The following is a 26887-nucleotide window of genomic DNA, read 5'->3' as shown; positions in this document are numbered from 1 at the left end:
ACGTATCAGGTATGGAACAGACAATTTATGGATACCACACAACTACTGATGCTCAGTTCTTGATACCTCAGATTAAACATCAAATATCTAAACAGTCCAACAATAATTGACGTTTTTCTTACTTTGTAAAATAAGAGCGACTTGTCGGTGTGTTCGCTAAGGGGATAATTAGAAAAGAAAATGTCCCGCTTTCGAGTTGCTTCTACACGACTCATAACTCCAAAACAGGTTGTTCCAGTATTATCAGTATTCCTACAGAATGTCAGTATTGAATGTCTTACTGATCTGACTAGTCAAGGATATTCAAGGAGACTTGACAACCATCATGCTCAGTTTACGACACTTCACGACAAAGATAAAATAGCGAAAGCACTAGAAGCACTTTCCAACCATGAATACATATAAAACTCCTAGTGGAAGTTGTAGGTATAGCAGTTACCATACATACAAGTAAAGTTCATCAGTAGAATGATGAGTTGCGTCTTTCGAAATGCAATGAATTGACTGTTAAGGAAGAACCAGAAAAGCAAGAGAGGAGTTGAAGATCAAGCATATATCGAAAATTATCACACATATAAAACGTGAAGAGGCATACAAGTTTTACATTATGAGCACTTGGATCCCAAGTGATCTGGCTTAAAAATATTGAAAACAAATGGACTAATGATTTAACTCTATAAATGGTATTTTAAAAATGATTTTGTTGAAAGTAAAAAATGAAACTATAAGTTATATAATTGTGACTTTCGTTGCCAACAAAACAGATGTATAAGTTGTTCATGTCATATTGAATGTCAAATTTCTCTACTGACAAATGTCAGTTTTGTAGTAAGACGGCTCGACATCCTAGTGAGATCCGTATCTGTTAGAACAGTGTTCGTTAGTATATACTTATAAATATTATCATCCACTTAGAACACAGACGGAAGCGTCATAATAGACAATTTCCTATTCGTGTCCTAACTGATGAGACAATGACTGCTAGTAAAATAAGTGGCATGTGAGCTAAAGAACACTAAAATTTCATCGATAGAGTAAAGTGTGCATTGCAGTGTTCTTCGTACACAATTATATACGTAGCCTATTCTTTACTGAGTATATCTTTGGTTGTTTCAAAAGACGATAGTGAAATGGTGAATGAAAGCTTACGCTATTTAGTAATGAGTTCTCTATAGGTTCGGAAAGTGTGCCGACTTTTTCGTATTGCGTAGATGTAATGGTGAATTGGAAAACAAAATGCTTGTTCACACTCGCACTTTTTGAGTCTACAGACAATTAATATGGACAAAAGTACTTATACACAAAAAGAGTCTCAGCGGAATGATGAGCTTTGTCATTTGGATTGAAATTAATTGAATGCTGCTGGAGTACGAGATAGAAGTAATCAAAGTAATTGAATAAAATATCCTCCATACCTTGAAGCAAGAAATGATAAAACGATAAGGGAAAAGACCATTTTAAAGCCCTGCATTACTTCGTCAGATCCAATTAGGGAGAACTTACTGAAAATGAGGATCACCCTAACGTACTTCAAGATTATATACAGAAAGTCAAGGATAATTCTAAACTATATGAAGAGATATCATTTTCATTGCAAGCTGAATGCACCGTAGTCAAAACTCATATTAAAGAAAGAGTTTTAGCACAGTGACAAGAGACCTAAAATTCTCATGTATATAAAATTCAAATAGGCGTATTAGTCGAATATGGTTGTCTATAATGTTTGAAAGTGAATACTGAGATTCAAACAAGAACAATGCATGTGTTTAGTTTACATCAAGTATATATTTTGAATTTTCTCATGACGGCCAATATAATTCAATGAGTAACTGATTAATCACTTTGTTCGTAAATGTAAAAAAAAGGGAAGCAAAAAGTTTATCATTTCCAAAGATGAAATAGCACCCGATAGTGCCTTTCCTTTAATAACATCTCCTGAAAAAGGGTATCTGTTGTGTCAACCTTCAATCGCAATCGACTAGAGGTTTAGCAAGTCCCGATAATGCTCCTGCTTATACAAGGTAAATAGAATATTTTGTAAAATGAGTTTATATATCCAAGTCTCGTCTAACACATTCGAAAGTACCAAAGGAGCAAGCTCCTTTGCGGACAAACATTTCGTGGCGGACTGTTTTTCTTTAAAATTTTGTGCAGTTGTTCCTGCATTGTTACATTGTTGGAAGGTTTGTCTACGTATTTGCTTCTTCCACAACAGGATTGTCTTCAATTGTGAATGTGTGTATTCGGGGTTAGCACGTTGATGTTTTTAGGGATGTGGAATTCTGTAAATGCATTTTCCGAGATTGGCAGGGTCGATGCTTCCATGTTTACAGTTTACATGAAACCACTAAAAGACACGAATCAAAAGACGAAGAAGAAATCTGTTACACTTTTTATCGTGCCTGACTCCATTATTACATTTTCGTGAAAGGACTATCTTGAGTTGATTCACGGGACGAAAATTTAAGTTGTAGTTTCCAATAACGGAAAGCTTGACAACTGAAAATATTTCATCATTTGTGCAAAATAAACCTCTTTATGACTTTCGAAAATATAACCTCTTCTGTCTAACTGGAACAGTGTAATGACGTGTAAAATTGTTTCAGAGTCCGATGGAAGTGTGTAGAAAATATAACAGAGATGGTTATATTAGACCAACATAGATGTTTCGATGTTTGATCGATGACTGACTATCAGATTTTAAGATGACGGCCTTGACAGATTTTCTTACGAAAATGTAATTTAGCATGTCTTGAATGGTTGGGTAGGACGTGAGTGGAGCTTGATTTGGAGAGACCGCCAACTGGTAAGAACTGATTCATTTGAACAAAAACATAATTTTGTTAAATAAATGAAGATGCAAACATGTTTTCACCTCCAATTTGAAATTTAAATTCGCCCTGAAGGAAGTGTTGGTAGCATGATAAGTGTTGTTCTTTCGAATTCGTGTGAAGGAAAGTTACATGTTAGAGGGAGAATGAAATATAAGGTGAAATGTATATTACATATAAGCCGTTTACGTTTTATAAGAAGTGATGTTTTATCTAATACAATCTGTATATATACAAACAATTAGGAAAGCTTGGTAAATTGATACCGATAGAATGAAACATTCATATACAGTTTTGTTTAAAATTGAATCTTTACGTTTCCAACGAGTTCAATATTTACACCAGTAGTTTTATCTCTTAGATTACTGACAATCCATAAGGACTTATAAAATAGATGGATGATAGATGTCTTGAAAACATATTGATAACTCATTACACAATATCTTCAAGTGAAGATATTAGACAAAATAGCATGAGTCGTCTCCGATTTCTATCATGGCTCACTTCATAATAAATGGAAAACAAAACTTAAAACAATGAGGTATATGAATAAAATAATTAATGAAATAACCAATGGAAAGATTTAATAATAGTATAAAATATTTTTGAATATATTAAATCAGAATGAATATAGGATATATTACATTGCTGGATCTGCTCTAACTCGCAGGACAGCGGTTGTAAGTGAAATAAGTGGAACACGATGTAGCGACAAATGTGAGCTAAAGAAATTTGAAATTGCTCCATTTGAAACATATTTCTAATCCCTTGTTTTAGTTGCGCAATTATATGTGAAGCGAGCTCTTCCTTAAAACGTTCTTAGTAGCTTGAACATATTGCAGTTTCATCAGGAAAGAAAGGCGGTAATATTAAGAGATGAGTGACGGCTGTGTGCGTGTCCATATTGACGCTGGTGAATAGAAAAATTCAAATTATATTCGTGCTCACATTCTTTGAGTCTGCGAACGTTAACAACCAAACACAATTATACACAGAAAGAACATCAGTGGAATTATGATAGAATCATCTGAAGTGTAAATAATTTACTGGTGCCGAACACATCAGAAGTATCCAACGATATAGAAAAAAACATTTTTCACATCTTGAAGCAATAGGTGATAAAACATAATAAGAGGCGAAGAATCACCATCCAAAAACTATTTATGATATTTCAGGTCCAATTATGGAGAATCCGGAGGAAGTAAGCTCAATTTATTCTACTTGACAACGAAAATCAAACATTTAAACAACAAAATGACAATTCTCAGTTATACGTACATATAGAATCCTCAGTGGAAGCCGCAGGCGTGACACTCATTATCTATACAAAGTACGAAAAGAAAAAGAACTATGGGCTGAACCATTTGCAACAACATGAATTGACTGGCGACAAAGAACGAAGGAGGTGTCCAAAGTGAAAGAAACTAAGAAATCGTCAAAAACAAGCAACTAGAAGTAGGGGAACACCCACTCCAGCTCAACTGGAAACAGGAGGCTTTCTCCATACCACCATTATAGATTCTAAAGCGCTAAAGGTTCAAAGCTGCAAAGGCATTTCATAAAAATCCTAGGCCGTAATCCAGCAATTATCATGAAGCTACTTGAAAGTTCTATTTGTCGCCTTTAGCAGTTTTGACAAGATGAAAATCTAATTGCAGTTTCTTGGAATGCCAGATAGAAATTGGGAAAATATCTTGAAAAGTCTATTCGTCATTCTTCACAGAAAAGCAACCGAAGATAAAAAATATCCAATGCAAGTCTTCTTTCCAATCCAATATTTATCGTTTCTCTTACTTTGTAAAATAAAAGTGAAGTGTCGGTGTGTTAGCGAAGAAGATTAATTAGAAGAGAAAAGGGCTTTCTTTCGAGTTGCATTTGCACGACTGATAACTGCACAACAGCCTGCACCAGTATTATCTGTATTTTTGCGGAATGTCAGAATTGAATGTACGAGGCGCATCCAGAAAATAAGTTTCCTGAAATTTTCCCCGTGAAAGGAAACGTAATGCGCCGTGTACAATGGGCATGCGTAACAGCTCTATGACGTAACAATCATATGTAAGCCGGACTGCTCCCGCCCGGCGCCAGTATTGAGGCAGCAGTGGTCCGAAATGGAAGCTCGTATTCCGTCTCCCGCCACATGCCAGGTTCGGTCGGTAACCAAGTTCCTGAATGCACAAAGCATTGCGCCAATAGACATTCATCGTCAGCTCTGTGAGGTGTATGGGCCGAACATCATTAGTAAGCACATGGTGCGTCGCTGGTGTAGGCAGTTTTCCGAAGGTCGTCAAATTCTCCATGATGAAGAGCTCAGTGGGCGACCGTCCCTCATCAATGATTAACTTATTGAGTTGGTGCGGCAGCGCATCGCAGAGAACCGTCGCTTCAAGATTACGGAGCTGAGCAGCCATTTTCGCAGATATCGCGATCCGTGTTGCATGAGATTGTCACGAAGCTTCTGCTGTTCAAAAAGGTGGGTGCCGAAAAACCAGACACCCGAACACAAAATGAAACGTGCAGGAGCAACCCTGACATTTCTGCAACGGTACCACGATGACGGCGACGCTTTCCTCGACAGGATCGTCACGGGCGATGAGATGTGGATTGCGCAATCACCCCGGAAACCAAGAAGCAGGCAATGTATTGGTGGCATAGTGGATCATCGGTGAAGAAGAAGTTCAGACAGACGCTGTCGGTGCAGAAAGTGATGTGTGTTTATGCACAGAAAGGGCATTTTGCTCATTGACTTTCTACCCAGAGGTGAAACAATGAACGCTGACCGTTACTGTGAAACACTGCGGAAATTGCGACGTGTCATTCAAAAGAAGAGGCGTGGCATGCTTACTGCCAGTATTGTTCCCCTCCATGACAATCCTCGTCCACATACGGCTCGGCACATAGCGTCTGTGTTGACGATATTTCGCTGGGAGGTGTTTGATCATCCACCTTATAGTCCTGATCTTGCTCCCAGCGATTTCCAAGTTTTCTTGCACCTGAAGAAATTTTTGTCATCCGGTGTGCGTTTTGGCCATGGCGACGAGATGGGGACGTCTCTCACCCGCTGGTTCCATTCGCAGACGGCAGATTTTACGACAGTGGGATTCAGAAGTTGATCCCACGATACGACAACTGTCTCGATTCCGGTGGTTACTACATTGAAAAATAGCTGCAACATTGCTGTACCAGTTGCCAATAAATGATGTCCTGAGAGGGTGTTTGTTTTTGTAAAAAAAAATAGGGAAACTTACTTTCTGGATGCGCCTCATATTACTGATCTGAGTATTCAAGAATATTCAAGGAGACTTCGCAACCATCGTGCTCAGTTTACTATACTTCACGACAAAGATCAAAGCGAAATAAAGCAGAAGTACTTCTCAACTGTACTATACATAAAAAATAAAGTCTATCAGCAGAACTATGGTCTGCGTCTTTCGAAATGCAATGAATTTATGGTTAACGAAGAACCAGAAGAGAGATAGACATCTAGCTATTGAAGTAGAAGAATATATCGACAATTATCATACATATAAAACATGAAAAGGTATATAAATTTTACATTTCGAAAACTTCGATTCCAAGTGATCTGGCTCAAAAAGATGAAAATAAATGGCCTAATGATTTAACTCTATAAATGGTAGTTTAAAAATGATTTTGTTGAAGGTAAAAATGAAACTGTAAGTTATATAATTGTGACTTTCGTTGCCAACAAAACAGATGTATAAGTTGTTAATGTCATATTGAATTTCAAACTTGTTTACTGACAAATGTCAATTTTGGAGTAAGACGACTCGACATCCGAGTGAGATCCGTATCTGTTAGAACAGTGTTCGTTAGTATATACTTATAAATATTATCATTCCACTTAGAACGAAATTTACAACACAGACGGAAGCGTCATAATAGACAATTTCCTATTCGTGTCCTAACTGATGAGACAATAACTGCTAGTAAAATAAGTGGCATGTGAGCTAAAGAACACAAACATTTCATCGATCGAGTAAAGTGTGCATTGCAGTGTTCTTCGTAGACAATTATATACGTAGCCTATTCTTTACTGAGTATATCTTTGGTTGTTTCAAAAGACGATAGTGAAATGGTGAATGAAAGCTTACGCTATTTAGTAATGAGTTCTCCATAGGTTCGGAAAGTGTGCCGACTTTTTCGTATTGCGTAGATCTAATAGTGAATTGGAAAACAAAATGCTTGTTCACACTCGCACTTTTTGAGTCTACAGACAATTAATACGGACAAAAGTACTTATACACAAGTAGAGTCTCGGCGGAATGATGAGCTTTGTCATTTGGATTGAAATTAATTGAATGCTGCTGGAGTACGAGATAGAAGTAATCAAAGTAACTGAATAAAATATCCTCCATACCTTGAAGAAAGAAATGGTAAAACCATAAGGGGAAAAGAACATTTTAAAGCCCTGCCTTACTTTGTCAGATTCAATTAGGGAGAACTTACTGAAAGTGAGGATCACTCTAACGTACTTCAAGATTAAATATAGAAAGTCAAAGGATAATTCTAAACTATATGGAGTTATATCATACTCATTGCAAGCTGAATGCACCGTAGTCAAAACCCATATTAAAGAAAGAGTTTTAGCACAGTGACAAGAGATCTAAAATTCTCATGTATATAAAATTTAAATAGGCGTATTAGTCCAATATGCTTGTGTATAATGTTTGAAAGTAGTGAGTTGCAACAAGAACAACGAATGTGTTGAATTTATATCAAGTATGTATTTTGATTCTACCCATGACGGCCAGCTGAATTAAATGCAAAACTGCTTTATTATTTTGATAGTAAATGTACAAAATGGAAAGCGAAAAGTTTGTCACTTCCAAAGAGGAAATAACACCTGATAATTCTGCCTTTCCTTTAATAACATCTCCTGAATGAGGGTAGCTGTTCTGTCATCCTTAAATCGCAGATTAACTAGAGGATTAGCGTGCCCTGATAATACTCCTGTTTATCCAAGTTATATAGAATATTTTGTAAAGTGAAATTATACATATCTCCGTCCCGTCTAATACATGAAAAAATATCGAGGTTATATCACGAAACTTAAAGCACGACGTAAGCTCTAGATCGATTAATAACCGTTCTTTGGAGACAAGCTTGCATTCCCTCGTGCCTCTTGCGCAATTACAACAGAAGCTTGCTCTTTGCGATTTTATGAGACTGTAGTAGTGTAAAGAACGAACGAAGATGGCTAAACGTTTCCAAACATCATGACGTCTGTGTGTGTGTTCATAATTATGCAGATGATTAACAAAACTCAAGGTATATTCCCACTCGTCATGCTGGAGACAAACCTGGTAAACTGTTATTCGACAATAAGTAAAAACATTGACTCTTGCCGAGTAACGCAAGGGAAATGTCAAAACCAAACGAAGAAGTCATGTTCCAAACGGAGAACCAAGAAACGAAAGCATGTTAGGAAAACAAGAGTCATCACTCGAGAACCATTATTCCAATGACGTATCCGCTTTTGCAAATTTTTTTTTTTGATATTTCACAACTACTGATAAGTATTGACGCTCAGTTCTCCATACTTCAGGTTAAACAACAAATATCTAAACAATTTAATGATAATTGTCGACCATATGCGCAGTAGAATCCTCATTGGAAGCTGAAGCATCAAAATCACTCTTTATGTGAAAAATGTAATATAGCGAAATGATTAGCTGCGACATTTCGAATGCAATGAATTTACAGGTGACGAAGGACGTGACAAAAGTGTCCAAAGTAAAAGAAGTCATCTTCCAAACGGAGAACCAAGAAACGAAAGCAAGTTGGGAAAACAAGATTCATCACACGAGAACCATCATTCTAAAGACGTATCGGGTATTGCACAGACAATTGTTTGCCACAGCACATCTAGTGGTACTCACTTCTCGATATTGCTGGATCAACATCAAATATCTAAACAATCCAGTGGTAATTGTCGACCATATATGCATTTAGAATCGTCATTAGAAGCTGAAGCATCGAAATGATTATTTATACAAAAAATGTGGTAAATAATTCGCAGCAACATTTGGAATGCAATGAATTTACAGGTGACGAAGGGCGTGAGAGAAGTATCCAAAAGAACGAATAAATTACACTTCAAACGAAGAAGCAAGTTGAGAAAACAAGTTTCATCACTCGAGAGCAATAATTCGAAAGACGTATCAGGTATGGAACAGACAATTTATAGATACCACACAACTACTGATGCTCAGTTCTTCATACCTCAGATTAAACATCAAATATCTAAACAGTCCAACGATAATTGACGTTTTTCTTACTTAGTAAAATAAGAGCGACTTGTCGGTGTGTTAGCTAAGGGGATGATTAGAAAAGAAAATGGCCCTCTTTCTAGTTGCTTCTGCGCGACTCATAACTCCAAAACAGGTTGCTCCAGTATTATCAGTATTTCTACAGAATGTCAGTATTGAATGTGTTACTCATCTGACCAGTCAAGGATATTCAAGGAGACTTGACAACCATCATGCTCAGTTTACGATACTTTACGACAAAGATGAAATAGCGAAACCACTAGAAGTACTTTTCAACCATGCATACATATAAAACCCCTAGTGGAAATTGTAGGTATGCGTAGCAGTTACCATACATACAAGTAAAGTCCATAAGTAGAATGATGAGTTGCGTCTTTCAAAATGAAATGAATTGACTAATAAGGAAGAACCAGAAAAGCAACAGAGGAGCTATTGAAGATCAAGCACATATCGATAATTATCATACATACAAAACATGAACAGGTATATAAATTTTACATACCGAAAACGTCGATTCCAAGGGATCTGGCTCAAAAAGAAAATAAATGCACTAATAATTTAACTCTATAAATGGTATTTTAAAAAGGATTTTGTTGAAGGTAAAAAATGAAACTGTGAGCAATATAATTGTGATTTTCGTTGCCAATACAAAAGATGTATAAGTTGTTCATGTTATATTGAGTTTCAAACTTGTTTACTGACAAATGTCAATTTTGGAGTAAGGCGACTTGACATCCGAGTGAGATTTGTATCTATTAGAACAGTGTTCGTTAGTATATACTTATAAATATTACCATTCACTTAGAACGAATTTTGAAACAGACGGAAGCGCCATAATAGATATTTTTTTTTCTTCCTGTCCTCACTGATACGAGGATGACTGCTAGTGAAATAAGTGGCATGTGAGCTAAAGAACATTATTTTTTCCCATCGAGTAAAGTGTGCATTCCGGTGTTCTTTTTACACAATTATATACGTAGCCTACTCTTCACTGCGTATATCTTTGGTGGTTTCAAAAGACGACAGTGAAATGGTGAATGAAAGGCAGGGGTAAAGTAATAAGTTTTAATAAGGTATTTAGTAATAAGACAGGAATCAACAGACGAAGAGCAAATCTGTTAGACCTTTTATCCTACCTGACTCCCTTATTACATTTTCGTGCAAGGACTATCTTGAGCTGATTCAGGGGACGAAATTTATGTTGTAGTTTCTAATAAGGGAAAGCTTGACAACTGAAAATATTTAATCGTTTATGCAAAATAAACCTCTGTATGACTTTTGAAATATAACCTCTTCTGCCTAACTCGAACAGTGTAGTGACATGTAGAAATTGTTACAGAGTCCGACGGAAGTCTGTAGAGAATATAACAGAGATGGTTATATTAGACCAACACAGTAGTTTCGATCTTTGATCGATGACTGAGAATCAGACTTCAGGATGACGGCCTTAACAGATTTTCTTAAGAGAACGTAATTTAGCATGTCTTGAATGGTTGTATAGGACGTGGGTGGAGTTTGATTTAGAGAGACCTCCAGCTGGTGAGAACTGATTCATTTGAACAAAAACATAATTTTGTTAAATGCATGAAGACATGCAAAAATGTTTTCACCTCAAATTTGAAATTGAAATTCACCCTGAAAGAAGTGTTGGTAATATGATAACTGTTATTTCTTCGAATTCGTGTGAGGGAAAATTACATGTTAGAGGGAGAATGAAATATAAGATGAAATGTATATTATGTATAAGCCGTGTACGTTTTATAAGAAGCGATGTTTTATCTGATTCAATCTGTATATATACAAACAATCAGGAAAGCTTGGTAAGTTGATACCGATAGAATGAAACATTCATATACAGTTTTGTTTAAAATTGAATCTTTACGTTTCCAACGAGTTCAATATTTATACCAATAGTCTTATCCCTTAGATTACTGACAATCCAAAACGACACATAAAATAGATGGATGATAGATGTCTTGACAACATTTTGATAACTTATTAGACAATATCTTCAGGTGAAGATATTAGACAAAACAACATAACAGTCTCCGATTTCTATCATGCCACAATTCATGATAAATGGAAAACAAAATTTAAAACAATGAGGTATATGAATAAAATAATTAATGAAATAACCATTGGAAAGATTTAATAATAGTATAAAATATTTTTGAATATATTAAATCAGAATGATAATAGGGTATAAAGTGATAAGTGCAAATAACGCTTTATGTTTACAATTCAAATTAGTTTTCACATTTTTAAGTGTGAAAATTAAACGCAGAATATAAGGTGAGTTTAGTATTACATTACGAAATGCACAGTACTGAGCAGAAAAGTAAATGTTATCAAGACCGGGAAACTGGGAGGTTGTTTAACTTTTTGCAGACTTTGTTTGGCAAACACAGACATGAAGATTTTTGTGAAGATGCTTCATACAAAAATTCAGCTCAAAAAGTTCAGTTGTTTGTCAATCACTGCAAGTGAAGATGATAGCATTTCGGAGTATGTATGCAATGATTGTCTAATAAACTTCGAGCGTTTCCAAGAATTCAAGAATACGTGTAAGAAAACTGAAAATGTTCCAAATGAACACATATCATTCGCTGAGAATCAGGTCGAAAAGAGTCATAATGTGAAGAGTGCTGATTCACTCAATCTTCGCCACAAATGTGTTTTGACTTAGAGTAAGCAATGAAGCTATATTGAGGTGATATCTTAAGAGTACTCTGTAAAACACCTAAAACAATGTGTAAAACACGCACTGGGCAGCATATCATTTGTATTTGATTCAACTTTACATGAATTCCGAGGGGATATTCCACGAATTTTATCATCATTTTGGGAGTACCGAACGTGAATGCGAAAGCGTTATATATGAAACAATGATTAGACTTCCAAACTATTCTATGCATAAGTGTCCAAAGTCCTATAGAAAGGCATTCTTCGTCTTTCCGCTCATCTCTCGACAGTTATCAGAGCAAAAACGATAAGTAATATTGAGATGTGATTTCTTGCAATCGAATCAGAATCCAAAGAAAAGGTCTCCTCCATTAACATTCTACTAAAACCGGAAGTGGTTCAAATTAGCCATTTACTTTTTGAACGTATATTGCCATAGAAAAATATGATATAGCTACAAGCGGTTTTCTGCAAATGATTCAGAGGTACATGAGAACATATCGTCACAACCCACAGCATTCTACGAAAACGTTAAGTAGTTGAAATTTACTAACACTTCTGACTTCAAGACTGTGTTTCATAGAGCAGAAATGGTGGGAGATATCAGGATGTGGGTTTTTGAAATTGATCCAGCGTCCCACGAATGGTTTCCATCTTCTCCATTAACCCTCTACTCAAACCAGAAGAGGTTCAAATTAACCACTTCCGTTTCAACACTTATCGCCATACACCAAAACGGTATGGGATAGTGACAAGCGGCTTTCTGCAAACTGTTTATGGTATCAAGATAACACTTCGTCACAATCCACAACACTCTACAAAATCGAAAGTGATTGCAATTTACTTCTTTTGCCGGTCTCAATACTGATTTCCTTATAGCAAAAACAGTACGGGATATCAAGATAAGGTTTAATTTAATTGAATCATCTTCCTAAAAATAGAATCCACCTTCTCTACTAACTCTCTGTTTAAACCAAAAGTAGCTTAAATTAGCGATTTCCAGTTTCAACATTTAATGGCATATAACAAAATGACATGACATAGCAACAAGCTGTTTTCTGCAATCGATTCCGACAGACGGCAAGCGAATAATGGCTTTTTGATATGGATTCATCGTCTGAGGAACTGGATCTATCTTTGTTTTTATTAATCTATTACAGCAAGTAGTTATAGATGTACTAATTGAAGCTTGAGTATTGAATTCACATAGTTTGGAATTCTACCGTAGTTTTACACTATGTAGCAAAACTAACAAGTTTACTGAAATTTTAGCTGTAAGAAGAAAGCGGTTTTTGCGACATAGTTTACGAGTAACAAACAAAAAGTAAATACTAATAATCTGAGAGCCCTAATGAACTTACACTAAATTTCAGATTCATAAGTGTATTGTGCTTCAATTGTTTCATGCATAAATATTGTAAAAAATGTTATGAATTTATTGGAAAACTTTTAAATTTCTGAGTATTTTGTTTCATAATGCAAAGAAAAAAGCAGCTATCTCCAGTAACAGGTTGGTAGATCGTATGAACGGACACACATATTGATACGTGAAACTAAATAATTGAATGATTAATTGCTGTATAAACGAAAACCACTTTTAACATTGACGCAAAGAATATCAACGAACATATTCCACAATTTCTTAGATTATATCTCAGCACGAAATTTTATTAAAAGCAGGAAGATCTTAAAGGATACACTTTCAGATGAATAAAAAGATATGTTCTGTTTCAAAGAGTAACATACCGGCATATTATTGTCGGGAACCCTTACAGACTTGCAATTTTAATATATACTACAATAGTATTGTCAAAAATGTACATTTTAACAATTCTGTTTATGAGAATATGTACAGACAAACTTAATTACATGTTACCATTCTCAGAGCTTCGACTTCACATATGTAAATTAAAGGTTCTTGCACTAATTTGGTATTAACAACTGCTACATTCTTATATAATATACAGATTACTTATCCAATTCTGATTAAAACTACGAGTAGTAACAATGAGTAAAATATACATTAAAATAAACTAGATGTACTGGAAAGAAACATTTATTATTTTCGAAACATTTCAGAGCTTGTATTGGATATGTGTTAACATGAGATATGATTTTAATTTTTTGCATAATACTCTGAAACATTCTTTATACTCTGAACCATTCTGCACTCTATTATGAATATAAACATTTAAGGTAGAAATTTTTATTTTATGAACAATAATTATGACAACGTAATATTCTGAAAATGATTGCTACTGTTAATACAACAAAGTTAGGCGAATACAGAAAATCAACGCGTTTCAAAAACTTGCTCTTAAATGCAAGGCTTCAACAGTATTAATTTTTCAGCTGTAAAATATATTCTATTTTTAGATTAACAAGGAAGTATTATTTCAAACAATAACATTTTTATCAATGGCATATTTTGAGAAATCTTAACTTCAATTCTTTCATTTTATTGTTTTTAGTTCAGACACTCATATACGTTACTTTATTTATTATTATTTGTTATTATTTCTTTCTTTGGTTATAACACGTTTCTTACATTATGAGTTATTAAAATCTACGCTTACAAAATTTTTATTAAAATTCTAAAGATATTTGTGAGTTGACGTGTTGAGAATCCATTACAATGTCACAATAATCGTACCTGCTTTTAAGTTAGTTTGGCAAAATTAAAGAAATCAGCACAAATTGGAGTCCCATCTTATTTTGTTTACACACCTTTAAATCGTTTGTTATGACCTGTGCACATGTCCTTTCAGTGGAGATCGTAAGAACATTTTATATTTAAATTCATAATTATTTAGGCGTTATAAACATAATAATGATTATGGTTTCTTCAGTTACTAAATGAAGACCAGTTTACTTGTTCTCCAGGTAAGTCAAAATTTTAATAATTTACTCCTCCATACTTTCCAATAAAGAGATTGTTGAATTCGCAGTACTGACTTCAAGAATTTAACATAATGAAAGAATGTAATGCTATTTCATCATCCTACATTACAAGGGAACGTCTAGAAATATAATTGGAAAATGCAGAAAACAATAAATTCTCGAAAACAAATTTATCTAGTTGTGTTCTGTTTTTAGTGCTTTTCGTTGTCAATCATATTCAGACAACTTGAAAGCATATAAATTATTTGTTTCTAACTTTGAATTGTTTGATGCAAAATTTTGGATTCAAATAAAGAAAAAATATACCTTTATACATTGCAATGAAAATGTTGTCAAAGACGTAATGAAACACGTCTTTGATACGTTGCCGTAAAAGTAAACCGTTAAAGACGGTATACCGTAATGAAAACGTTACCAAAGACAAATTGTGGTTCGAGTTATTTGAATATGACTTTACAGTACCTCCATAATTTACTGTAAAGATTTATAACAAGTGAATTTTGAGATGTGCATAGAGAATTAAATACTAACATTTATAATTTATGAAATGATATATACAACATTACATGATGATGACCAACCTGAATCCATAATTCGAAACAGCTGTCCTTATATATTTCATAATCAGGGAGGCAGCACATGAATTGTTCAGCACACAAGCAATCAATGAGGCACTAATGTTCTATCAAAGGTAACACTAAACTTAAATTTGCAAAAAATATAATTTAATAGTGTAAACATAGTGTTAGTAAAATAGCTCCTGTTAAGACTTATTTAAAGCACTAAATCCGGTTTTATTCTTCCATCAGTTCCAGTTTTGTCCTTTAAATGTTCAACGAAATATAAAACTGACATTGATGTTCTTTCTTCTTGAAACATTTCTTGTAATCCATTGTTACTTATAATGTTAATAAGTAACTGTTCGATGTATGGATAATAGGAGCAAAAGTGAGTAACTACAACAGCTCCATCACTATAGATTATCAGGAATCAAATTGGTCCTTATGGTCACAGTAATATCCACATCAAGCTAACACACTGATCTTCGATGTTCCTTTATTGAGCAGTTTGACAAACGAATGAAATATTGAATTGTTTAAACGTTGGCACCACAAAACTTAATGTTCCATCTATGTTCCAATTTGCATTTTCGTTGTCGCAGTATTTATGTAAACTTGTTAATCCTAAGATAAATAACTATTCATAAATTGAGTCACTTGGAATTTTTCCTCCAGCATATATGGTGGGAGCAAACACACAAGATCATGTTTATAAATATAATGTATATTGGGAAAAAATGCCCATTAAACACAAAACCAGAAATTCGTTGTCCTCAATAGAGTAGACAAAGTATTTTGTTCACTTTCGATGTCCACAGAACGCTAAGGTAAGTACACTTGTTTGCTAACTTAAGAAATGATGAGTCAGGAAGAGTTTCACATTTAATCACAATAATATCACTTTATGTATATTGTCAATACTGAAGCACATTTATTTGAAATCTAAGAATTATTCTGATGCTGATGTTGATGCTCATCAATATGTATTCAAATTTCCGTTTGCATCACTGTCACTAAATTTTATTTCATCATCAGAAAAAACTGACGGTATTAAAAATCGTTGAATCGAATTTTATGTTAATTCACCATAACTTATGACTGAATAGTACTTATGGAGAATAGAAATAGGCATTTTAAAAATAGTGTTTATGTTATTTAACTTTCTCTTAAATGTCATATTATAAATCAAGAACTATTCATGTAAATAGATCATATGTATAACTCATCACAAAAACAGCATTCCACATATTACTATTTTGTAAAGCTACTGAACAATAGAAACTCAAATGGAACAGTAGAATATATTTTCTGTGTAATACTATTCACCACATTATCATAATTATTAGTACAAAAATTTACATATTTTGTTAAAATTTTGTTAGAAAATAAATTCTATACATTGCTTACTTCTTTACTAGGGTTCACTTACGCTTGTGTTCAAAAGATCGTAAGCTTTTATACATAACTTACATACTAAAGTTAAAAGATAATCCATCAATAAGTAGATTATATTGTAGTATTTAGACTTTGAAAGACAATAAACAACATTTTTATTGTCTTAACCTATATTACATGTCTTGGATAATGAATGCACGATGGGGCATAATGAGAATCAACATATCAATACATCCATAGTATGATAATCGAAGAACCTATAATATGTTGGTAAATATAGTAAAGACAGTTTTATATAGTAACTGTTTCACAGACAGTTTTATATTAAATTTTATTTACATGTTAACATTAATGAAAACAATGTTCAGGAATATATTATTTTATACCTGACAAGACGAAGGATTCTTTGGGGCATTGTTGTTTAAATATTATATTTAACTATCAAATGTATAACCTATCGCCGAATAAATGGTTAATCACACAAGGTTTTGACATGTGGGTACAACCAATTGAGAAATTCATGGCAGTATAATTCTAATAGCAGTATAATCGTAGTGACAGTATAATACTTATTATCCTCTTCGACAATAAATTCATGTTCGTATTTACCATTAACAGGTAACATACAAAATTGGGAATCGAATCAGAGGCGAAAAACGTACTTCCCAAATAGTGAGTGGCAATACTATATTTTTAAATAATGATAATAATAAGACAATTGGAGTTTTTTATATGTAATTTTTCATCACTTTTTAAGTTACTAGAATTTTTATTATAATGTTCAAGAGATAAAAAATAATTGCATGCGTTGTACTATATATGTTATAGAATCAGTGGCGTACGCAGTGACAGTTTTGAGTTTAAAATTCTTCAGCAAGATGTTATGGAAAAATAAACATTTACTATATATAGGGCTATTCAAAATGACCTTCCCAATTACGAATTTTAATAACACACGTTTATTAGCACGCACATAAAGGAAAGTTATATCAAATGAAAGAGAAACTCAAAAAGTTTTGTTTTCATATATATATATATATATATATATAAAACATAGGTGTTCAATGTGACCTCCTTTTGTAACTCGATACACATCAAGCCTGCAGTCAAATTCCTGCCAAATACGTTGTAACATTTCGAGATCGATGGATAACACAGCGTCTGTAATGAATATTCGAAGATCATTTATAGTGGCTGGTAGGGGTGACTTGTAGACTTTTTTCTTTCACAAAAATCCCACAGAAGGAAGTCACACGGGGTAAGGTCAGGGGAACGTAGAGACGAAAGCAGCTCTTCATCCACACGACGTGCACGTTTAATCCATTGTGTGGTAGTCTTCTGTTCAGCTCACTTCCGACATCTGTATGAAAGTATGGTTGCACCATCTGTTGAAAAATGAAATCCATTTGTTCCTCTTCTAGCTGTAGCAATAGCCATGCCTGTAACATGTATAGACACGAAAGTCTTGTGACAGTATCCTCATCGAAGAAGAAAGGGCTGTGCACTTTATCTTGGTCAACTGCGCAAAACACATTCACATTCGGGAAATCGCTAATATGTTCTTATTCACAAGTGGATTTTCTGAACCCTAGATTCGCACATTTTGTTTACTGACTGTATCTTAAAGGTGTGGCTTCATCACTAAACACTAATAATACCCGGAAAGCATCAGTTTCCATTAGGTTTTGAATCATGACGCAGACTTCAAGTATCTTCTCTTTATCGCCAGGTTTCAAAGTTTGCAACAATGTCAACCGATATGGCTAAAATTTCATTCATTTACGGATAACCCTCCACACAACACGCTGCGGTACCTGCAATTCTTTGCTTGCTTACACCGTGGATTTCTGTAGACTTCTAGTGAAACTGGCCCGAACACACTCCACTGTTTCCGTGCTTGTTGATGGGCGACCGGTAAATTTATTCTTGCAGATGCATCCTCTTGTTTTCAAATCGAAGTACCATTTACGAATACTGTGTTCGCTAGGAGGTTCTTCTCCAAACTTAGTTCTAAAACTTCTTTGGACACTAATAAATGACTGTTTGTTATGAAACCTTAGCAGACAAAAGCTTTCCTGTCTTCATTTGCTGTCATCTTGTGTTTCTGTCGCCCTACCAGGGAGCTGCGCAACTAATACATCAGCTTTGCCAGGTACTAAAACTTTTTGAATTTCTCTTTCATTTGATATTACTTTCATGAATGTACGTATTTAGAAACGTGAATTATTAAAATTTGTAATCGAGAAGATCGTTTTGAATTTTATATATATATATATAATGTGTGTTTGTTTGTTTGTTTGTTACAAAAGGATATGGAATCGAGTAGTTGAAAACCTTTAATAAAATTCTGCGTAAGACACTGTATGGCAACTACTTAGTGCACAGAATTTTGATATTTTAGGGGTGAATTAATAAAGTAGAATTTAAACGAGAAGATTCGTAAAATAATACTTGCAAACTTGTAATATTTGCAAAATAATGATGTTCAGAAATTTGATAAGTATGCATTGTTTACGTGAACAGAACTTAAGTGTTTATAAACATAGTACAAAATCAATTAGAAACAATTCCTTACAAAATACATTTACCAGAATATGTGTACACTACGGCAAAAGAAAAAAACATTCAACATATAGTACGTAAGTATATCAAATATGACACTTTTGTCGACCAATGTGCAATTACATGGATAGAAGACATAAATCAATCTGTCTGTAGTTCATTGAAACTTCAACATTCCTTAAGGCAAGTTAGATCTATATAATATTAAAATGACGTTGAATATTTTAAAGTACAAATTTTTGCCATATTCATTTATACAAATTTTAAGATTTTACTAAATACTAAATTTGTCCGTACAATTTTACTAATGTTCAAACTGACTGAGCAAACGTTGTACGTGATTCCTTCTGCATTAAACACGCCATATGTTATCACAATTGTATCAATTAATAGTTATTCAAGTAGTTATTAATATGCCATTATAAATAACATACCAGCAACTTATTAGGATGTAGTTAAAACTCATTTCATTTTAGCCTCCAAACATTTTGCAAAGAGAAGTGCTATTATATGGGTATAACCTTTCTTTCCAAAATGTTTCGAGGCTAAAGTATAAACATTGATTTTTAACATTTTTTTAAATCCTGAACCAAATGTACAATTGGAGCTGTCCCCTTCTTGCACCAAGGTTTCAATTTCTTATTATAAAATGAGTTATATAGAAATTTAACAAGAGTTAATTGCCTACGAGGTTAACTGATTGACAAATTGTTAATTCTAGCAAAGTAGATTTTGAATTCCTTTCTCACTGTTTGCATTGTTATTTCATTTTCTGTCTTCGTAACTACAACAGTTTTTTACACATTCAATTTATTACAAAAATTCGTGTTTCAAATAAGGTAAGACCAATTCACTTAGTTTTCCGAATAGTCCTTTATGTCCTGAGTAACAAAGTCAAGTTGAACAACTCATTTCCTTTAGATTAACCATAATATCAATATGAAAGTTTGACATAATATCTTAAGGATTCAAACATCTGTACCATTTTTAGACACTGATTAGTGGCTAACTAATTAAGTCTAATTTACGCCCAAAGTTTCATTAGAGCAGCGCTCGCTAAGTAGGAGTTAACAAAACTCAAGAGATATCACCTTTTAGGTGTTACAGTATCTAGTAGGTAATGGATGTTGTTACCCCAGCGTTACTTTGCTTTATGACAATAGCATACAATCAGCTTGTTGAAATTATGATTCAAATTTGAAGTTACAAATTCTCTTAGTTAGTGAGTACTACTAATAAAACGTTGTCAGAGTTTGATTTAGTCTTGTCAATAGAATGAATTAGTAACCAAGATTGAAGGGTTGGACGCAAGAACTAGGTAAGTCCACTTTTATATATTTTTTTCCGGAGCAGCGTGCTTCTCGTTCTAACTTCACGATGAAAACTGTATGTAGGTACCTCTTTTACATTATAACATTGAATATAATCATTGGATCCACATGATTCTTGCACACAATGTAGAGTGATTTTTTCCTACTGGAACATATGAAAATCTCAAATTCGCTAAAAAAAATGGACCTCCCTGGTTCTTGCTTCCAACCCTTCAATTAGTATTTAAAGTTGATCTATATGCCTTTCTCATAAGATATTATCTCAGCCTTTACCATGATACGCAGGGCATGAGAGACTATTTGGGAAACTAAGTGACTTAGGCATATCTCCTTTGGAACTCACGAGGTTTTAAAGTGGAACCTTCAACAGACAAAGAAACAATAGTGACGTACAAATTTTGCACAGTAATTTTCAAGATTTTTGTGAAGTCTTTATTAAAGTTAGCACATATTTTATTTTCTTATATTTGTGTTAACTTCTTACAGCTGTTTTTCACAGTAACAGAAAAAAAGAACACGAGTTTTGCATTTCAGTCACATCTGCTTTCTTTCCTTACCTGGAAAGGTTCCTCTTGACTTTAAAGAGATCTACACAGCAAAATGAAGCCATTACTGTGCACGTTTTAATTCCATAAAAAAATTTCAACAACTGAATAAGTCTTTTGAGAAACCTGACTTATCAAAATATCGGTTTTCTTCTGTGATATACATAGTATTTGCAAGAGTAAATTTATCGACATCAGGGGAAACCTGACTTTTGAGGTGTGAAGGAAGTGCCCATAGCGAGTATTTAAATGTTAGAAAGAAAGAAAAATACAAAGCAGCAAACATGAAACGTTTATTTCAATGTACCGAAAATAACGTTTTATCGAAAAATCAGGTTTCTCAAACGACTGATTCAATTGGTATCTCAACCATTACAGTTACAATCTTTTTCATCTCTATTTGTCTGAAAGCAAATTTAGACATGGGTTATTTATTTCATGGACTCACATGAAAACCGTGAAGAAACCATTGTAGCAGCTTACAACCAAATACAACTATCTATTTTTGTGTAACAATGAAATTTATATTTTTGACATACCTGGGCAAGCACAAATTATTGGGTATATTGCTGTTACACACAAGCTTAGTTTTTCATGCGTTTCATATATGGAGTAAAATAATCCTTGCTTTTGTGTATTTGTCAAATGCAATTGGTAGGCAAATACGAGAAATCATAATACAAGTTCCAGCCATATTTCGGATTTAAAACCGTTTTGTGATCAGCGATACTTAAATTTATTTCGAAAATACACACAAATAAAAGAAACATACACAAATTGTGAAGCTTAGTCAACTGAGCCATACACCGTAAATGGATTAGTTTGAAATAATGTCCAAAAGATGGCCGGCAAAAAGAGTTTGAAAAATTAAATAAAGGTAAACAATAAAAAAATCACACATTTTGTTACTGGAAGCTCAATTGAGAGAGTAACCACGAATAGGTTTAGACACTAGCACCGTGACAATAAGAGTTTTAATATGCATTACATAAGATTTTTTTTTTTTTTTGGAAAAACATAGCATATTCAGCACAAAACCTTTATAAACAAGTGAAGTCGAAACTCTTTTCGTTCTTGCGACACTAAATGTGCTGTTTTCGATGTATCTATCTATTAAAATGCTATAATGGCAATAAAATCGCTTTTTTTAAGGGGTATGGGAATAGGTTCTAAGTAAACTGGGTAGTTCTTTATTCATCAATTATTAGATTATTTGTTAAAAATGATACCCCGATTCCCAGCCATTAGAGGGTTACACCCTCTCTTTGGCATAGATTTCGGTAGATTTACATTGATTGTTAACACTGTGAGATGATCAAAGTGTAGTTATATAAGCATGAAGAAAAGTGAGTATACAAAATTAGATGTACTGATAAATAATAATAAATCAAAAGTAGAATAAATATGTGCAAATATATATATATATATATATATATATATATATATATATATATATATATATATGAGGTGCTAAAGTATTAATATGATTGAAAACAAAATGTATAACAAATATAATAGAGTTTAGAGCAATCATGGTGAGGTATGAGATGAAGTGCAAAGACAACACAAACATAATTGTATTAGCAAGACAGATGCAGTGTTAAATCTTCTGTCCCGGGGCGACTCGGGACTGATGAGGACAGGTGGGAGCCCTTGTTAATAGTGAGGATTTCAGTGCAAATATGGAAAAATATGAGGAAGATGATCATTAATGAAGTAATGTCACATATTTCCCGTTCATCAGCAGTCAGATGCGTATTTTGAACAGAGATACTAAAATATTTAATGGTGAATGTTTGTACCGAAATGTAGCGTCAGTAAAAGCATCAGTCTGCAGGATGTCCAAGAATAACGGATGATCTGTTTGTACACGGGATGTTCTATAGATTAGTCTGCGAGGTGTTGGGTGATTTTTGAGAAGTCGATATACTCATATGTAAGCCATGTAAGGTAAGGAAGCTTAATACGATAAGCCAGCCGAATAGCTTGTCGCTCCAATATACAGAGATTTTCGTAATATGACGCAGAAACATTGTTCCAGGGGTGTGTCCGAAAGTGAGGATGGGAAGGAAGAATGCCTTATAGGTATGAAGTATCACTTCAGCTTTCAAACCCCAAGTCGTGCCTGGGAGTCGACGCAATAGATTTAACCGAATGTTAGCCTTAGCTGTTAGCTTTTTCAGGTGAGCACTCCATGTGAGCTTTCAATCGAAGACAACGCCTAAGTAGGTAGCAGTAGGGGTAGGGCGTACACGGTACCCATCAATAGTTAGTTGCAAGAGATTTGGATTTCTGTAAACTCTGGAGCGTCTGTTTGGAGGTAAGGATACGATTGCTTGCGTCTTTTCTGTATTAATAGTTAAATGCTATCTCTTGCACCACTTGATGCTATTATCGAGAGTTTCTTTTTGTAAAAATGTGTTAAGTTGTTGGATAGTTTTATCAAGAGCAAGAAAAGCTGTGTCGTCGGCATATTGAAAAGTAAAAACATTGTGTAAAACTTCAGGAATGTCATAAGCGTATAGGATATATAATATGAGGCCAAGAGCCGAACCCTAAAAAAAAACAGTAAGCGGAAAAATAAGCCAAGATAGAGCATTACCGACTGTAGCATAAGCAATGCGATTTGTAAGGAAACAATATACTATCCTCAAATAGCAAAGGGGAAACTTAAGTGATTGCAACTTTTAGTTAAGCCATAATGCCAAACTTGATCAAAAGTCTTTTCTAAATCCATAAGAATGAGGCAAGAAGGGAAGGCTTTATTATACTGGTTATTGATTATGACGCCGAGACGAAGTAACTGGTCACTAATGGAGAGCTTAGGCCGAAATCCTGCTTGATGGATGGGTAGTAGAGAAGTTGTCTCAAGATACTTATGAAGACGGCAGACGAGAATTTTCTCAAATATTTTACTGAATACTGATGTTAGTTGAATTGGTATGTAAGAGGAAACAGAACGTAAAGGCTCGTTCGGTTTATGGTACATGCAAATTTTTTATACTTTCCAATCTGGAGGATAGAAACCTATTCTCAGAATGAAGTTGCATATCGCCACCAATTAAAATCGCCATTTTTTTTTTTTTTACTGTTTTCCGCAGACGATAACGTCGTCTCTTCGGGAGGGACTTAAATTTAATTTCAATGAGAAGTGGAACACATGTATGGGCTATGAGGTTTTCTAAAAAAAAAAAAAAAAAAAAAAATCGCCTGAGCTCCAACCTCTAACTTTTGATTTCAACTCTTTCATTTACGGTTATTTGTGATTTCATATTTAACAAAGACAAATATTTTAAAGTATGTGTACTTTAAATAAATTATTTAAATAGATCTTTCTCATGAAGTTTATTTTTTTAAATTATTGTTCAAAACCTTTGTATGTTAATAAGCCTTCTCCAAAATCAAAGCAAATGAATTGTGCTGCCATCTTTTGAGTTCTTTAAAACGATATGATTATGGATGTTTGTATGTTTGTGGTCTATTCTTCCGACAATGAGATCTCGGAAACTACAGACTCTATGAAGATGACGTTTTCACTGATCGATTGCAAATTTTGCGTAGAATGTTCAGTTCTAATTGAATCCTTAAAAAACATGGCCATTATTTCTTTATTACACTTTTACGTGTGCAATGGGATTGTTGAATTTTTTAAAAAAAAAGAATTAAAGCATCATATCATACGCATTATACATTATAACACCACATAGCTGTATATTGGGATTGTATATGTCTCAAGCGTTTGTTTCGTGGCCAAACAATAATGTAAAAGGAAGGATAACCATTTCTCCAGTCTAAGATGTATGGTTTTGGAGTGTTTTATCCAACGAACACCATATATATCACTGACATTATAATTAATTGTGTGAGTAATATATTTGCTTATTACATACTGAATGCAAGAAGAAAGAAAACACTGATCATACGTGAATTAGAAACTTCAATCGGAAGTAGGCTCTTATCTTCAAACGATACGAGATATTGAAAAAATAATAGAAAAAATCTCCCCTTTATGGTACTTCTTGTTGATTTATATCAAGACGTCATTCACTTGTGTCTGTAAAGGGGCATGTACGGATGTGAGGAATGACAAGGAGATTCATGTTCATATGTGAATGGTGCGCTGTTTAGAGAGCGCAGGTTCAGCTAGTGTATATATTAAAACGCTAGGTTTATATGTTTGTCTGCAATCCTTTTGACAATGACATCTCGAAAACCACAAGTGCTAGAAACGTACCGCTTTAACTGGACAATTCCAAATTTTGTATAAATTGTCCAGTTTTCATTCAAATTTTCAAAAACCGTGTCGTTGTTGTTCTATTCAACATTTTAGGGGCCGTTTTGAGCCCATAAGATTAACATTGTTGCAGCTGAATCTACGGTGTTAGGCAACCAATAGAGAAGTTACGTATGGTGGGTTGACGGACATTGCAGGCGCTTTGCTTAAATCTCGATAGAGAAACCTATTGCATGCTGGCAACTTCAAAGGTCTCAAAAGACGCAATGAGGCGTACTCGGGCGGATATGGATTTATTAGAAAGAAATATTTCCACTTGATATCGTGTGCTATAAAATTTTCTACAAACTTACTCCAACATCTATACATAGCAATTCACTTCCTTTGTGAGTTTCCTATCCTTTAGTTGTGTGAGTAAGGAGATATGCACAGTGGGAAGGAGATCCATGATCGTGACAGAACGATGCGCTGAGTAGACAGCACAGATTCAGATAGTTTCCACATTAGAATTGAAATACTCAAAAAAGCCCAAAATTTCCCAGGCAAAAAACCGTGAAGAGGAATCTTCTCTTCCCCCTCCACTCCAAAAAACTTTTTCTTCTGAACCTTTCCATCTCTATTTTAGTGAAGTATCTGCTTCATTCGATATTTATTTTCGTAACGTTATTTGAGTATCATTGTGATTTTTGGATCTTTACTTTCGAGCAGCAGCCTTCATTCCGACAACAGATTTTAGCGGTGCAGCAGTTGAGAGGACCAAGAGACATGGGCGGAGTTATGAGAGGCGTGAGGGGCATTGTCCTCAACTTTTTGACAAAAAATAAAAATGCCACCTACAAGAAGGTCACCTACCAAGACCTCCGAGACCAACCAAAAGGTCTGCCCCCGCAGCAGAAAATTCCTTCTCCTCATATGCCAAAAGGACAGATGAGGCAGCAACAGATGCAGAACGCTGCAGGGTAGTAAAGTGAACACCAAGAGTTTGATGACGTTTCATTATTTGATTTGTTCCCGTTAATTGATTTAAGACATTTTTTAAGTGATATGGTTGGTAATTATTTATATAAATTTGCTAAGAAAATATTGTTTTAAAATAAATTATTTATATTTGGTTTCACTGTGATTATTATATTTTACGCTCAAATCGAGTTTCAGAGAGTTCAAACTGAACATTGAATGAACAGATTTTCTCAATTAAGCTTGAAGGACCAGGAACAAACTAAGTATCATTACGACATATTGCTAAGAAGACTCAAATCAACAAGAAATTTCAACGATTTAGCATTGAAAAATCACTGATCTCTAAACAGGATGTTCAGAAACAGCAACAAAAGCAAATAAATCCTTGTATGAAAAGGTAAAAAGAACAATCTGGGTGCACAAATGCGTTATTTTGGAGTTAAAGCCCGACGAAAATTGGTTTGAACGATATAGAAAAGATTATAAGAAAATGAAATATCAGATGAAGGTCTGGTAGGAGAACATAATAGTTATTTTGTGCTTAGCTTCCATTAATGTGTCACTAGATATGGAATGCATGCTAGTCTATATATTAA

This window comes from Thermobia domestica, chromosome 17 (assembly GCF_964235325.1).
Source record: "Thermobia domestica chromosome 17, izTheDome1.hap1.1, whole genome shotgun sequence".
Lineage (NCBI taxonomy): Eukaryota > Metazoa > Arthropoda > Insecta > Zygentoma > Lepismatidae > Thermobia > Thermobia domestica.
This window is presented reverse-complemented; position numbering follows the sequence as displayed.